Here is a 3312-nt window from a genome sequence, read left to right on the forward strand (position 1 = left end):
AGGACAGAAGTGAGACAGATGGAGGTCGTACGTGACGTCATCTTTCAAGTATCTTTTGTCTTTTTCGTTTTCATACAAAGCGTGTGAGAAGAAAGATGACGATTGTCAATGGCGGACGTACGACTTCTTTGGGACTACTTTACTGCCGAAGATATTAGCCGTTAACATGTTGATATTTGCGGCTGGCCAATAAACATGTGACGTCACCGTACACACGATCACCCATCAAAGGGCGCATCAGTACAACAGCACTAACATTCGAATTTTGAATTGTATTATATCTTGTATGACGTCACTAGACACGACTGTATAGGAAGTTCTTATTCGAATTATTCTTAGTATAGTTCTTTTCTTTTAGTTCTTAGTCTTAGTAAAGTTCTTATTCTAATTATTTTATCTATTATTACAAAATATGGGATGAATGGCAATGCAATATCCCTGCATACATTCCGGAATAAATTGTCTTATTTTTTTTATTATAGGAAAACTTTACCCCAAGTTAACTTTGAAACTTCGTCATTTTTGGTAATTGAGATTTTTTAAATATGAATACCGCACAAGAGTCCCAACTGCTCGCAACCGTCTGGAGCCAGTGAGATTATGGCATCCCCAACTGGGTACGTTGTGATGCTGAAGGTAGTAGGGAGGGGATGAAGAAGAGGTGGAAGATAGGGAAGAGGAAGGTGGGAAAGTACCTTGCTATTCAAATCTGGTCAAATAATAATAAATTCCTGACTTTGGGGAATTTATGTCATGTCGGGGAATATTCCCCGGTGCGCACTGCACATCACTAAGTAGATACTGGTGAGGTACAACGGCCGCAAAATAATTTTGTACATTAATTTTGTGATCAATTTCAATATGTATGTTCATTGGATTTGTAAAATCAAATTTTCCAGCGATGAAAATACACATCAAAACCGTGTATTACGTTGTAGACATTGGTAACACAAGTATCGGATGTGAAAGTTTGAAGGTGTTGCCGGAAAGCACTACAAACAATAAAGTGGCTTCAAACTTATCTAATTTATTTGCAACACTTCATCGGCGGTTCTAAAAAAATCTCAATTTTCTTTCCCCATCATTCTCTCTGCTATCCAACTATCCCGAACGCGGTTGTACGGTCGTGAGAAATTACATACAATCACTTAAAGCTGGGTCCAGACATGTTCTTTTGACCGTACCGTACCTCCGTTTCGTACCCGCGTCGCGATCCAAAAACTCTGGACGCATCATCTTTTGTCCGTACCGTACCTCCGTTTCGTATCCGCGTCGCGATCAAGAGCCCGTATCTCCGTAACGTCGCTGCGATCATCGCGTGTTCATTTCCTCCCACCATGTCGTCGACTGCGGAAGTGTTTGAGAATTTGACGATTGCTTGCGCGTCCTTCATTGTTATTCACAGTAATATAACGAAAAAAAAACAAAAAAGGCGACGTTGGTGGGAGTTAGAATTGTTCAAAAACAGAGAAAGATGTAAGACGCCGCGAACACGTCCAGACTGGCGCAGACCCGTACCGTATCGCCTTTGAACGGGTCGAAAAACCGACTCGCGATGGATCGGAGCGTACCTCTATCCGTATCGAGACGCCGTACCACCGTACCGTACCGAACGGGCGTCCAAACTAGCGTTCTTGATCGCGACGCTGATACGAAACGGAGGTACGGTACGGAGAAAAGAACATGTCTGGACCCAGCTTTACAGTCTTTTTTACTCACTAAAATACATTAAGGAACGAAACTTTATAAAACTTTTTAAATAAATAAATCTCTTTAGTTTTATTTATTATCTTTTATTTAAGGAGAAAATACAGATTACAGTTAACAAAATCAATTTACTTCTTTAAACAAAGTCGCGACCTTAAAAACAATTTACTTTGCACCACATCTTCAATTTATTATTGAATAACGAACACATATACCGTAGGTCACCCCAAGTGGTTCGATACGTCAAGTGATTTAGTGCCCGGGTTAATCGGGTGAGGTGTGTTCAGGATGCGCCTACCCACCAGCTGCGTGGCGTGCCAGATCGGTAGAGACTGTCTTGGGGACAGTTTTTGATCTCTCCAACTGGTCTATTGACTCTCGATCCATCACCTTGCATCTGGAAACACTGATTCCTAGATTCCCACCCAACTTTCATACCTTTTACCTTTCCAGAACTTCCTCTCCTTCCGTTCCTTAAAAAAGACCACTTACACAGCATCCCAAAAAATGACATAGGCCCTGAGAGTAATTATTATCATTAAAGCCTCCTGTGACGGATCTAAGACTCAAAGGGCAGTCAGTAAACGTACCCAAGGGGCCTTTGAGGGGGAGGGGTGGTGTGTGTGTGGGGGCGGGATACATTTGAGGCCGAAATTCCTTAAAAAACCTTTAAAAGGACAAGATGTATTAATTTTTCAATCTAATTTTGGAATTATTTAGGAACCGTGTCGTCTTGACGCATTTTGCTATATGAATTGCGTATTATGCAAGCATCGATATTGGGTATGTTAGAACATATTATCCATTGTCAGTCCGTGGGTTGATTTTTATATTTTTGTACGCAGTGCGTGATACACTGTTAGTGGAAAATTGGTTAAAACTCTCACGAAGACACGGAAAAGCGCCAAAGGCGATATTTGTCTTTGCATTTTTGCGGTCAGCATTCCACCCCTGATTATAGCCCCGGGAGGAGCAAACGTTGCCGCCATTCATCCATCCATTAAAGCTCAGAAACAATTATAAAGATTATTCTAAAACTACCGATCGCAAGCGGTTCGGACGAAATCGTTGGGAGAATCTGTGTTTTGGACACAGAACTTTATTTGACAATGTTAAACCTGCTCGTTATATTGGTCCACTTACTGATTACATTTATTTACATTTAAACAACTTTTATTTATTACTTAATAAAGCTGTATTATATTATACTATAGTCTGTAATCACCGCATACGATAAAATACGGAATAGTTTTTTGGGGAAACTCAGTAAACGCCAAAAATGTTTTTATCATCCAAAAGAGGTGACCACGAAAAATTACAAACTCTGATCACCTGGATTCATGTAGACCAATTTTTATATTTTTATGAATCTCAAACTTATGACAGTGACGGAAATATATATAATATAATATAACATATATATAGTTATGCCTGTTAGTTCGATCATCTCCAAGAAAGTTCCCACACAAAACCTCAACACATAAACACGCTACAAGGTTCACAGAAAATCTTATTAATCCCACAAGCAAACAAAACTATATTTCAAAAAGGACCACACTACATGGCCATTGAAGTATATAACAAATTTCAACGTAGCATCAAACA

This window comes from Hesperophylax consimilis, chromosome 26, assembly GCF_061612785.1.
Source record: "Hesperophylax consimilis isolate HC1 chromosome 26, BYU_Hcon_1.0, whole genome shotgun sequence".
NCBI classification, from domain to species: domain Eukaryota; kingdom Metazoa; phylum Arthropoda; class Insecta; order Trichoptera; family Limnephilidae; genus Hesperophylax; species Hesperophylax consimilis.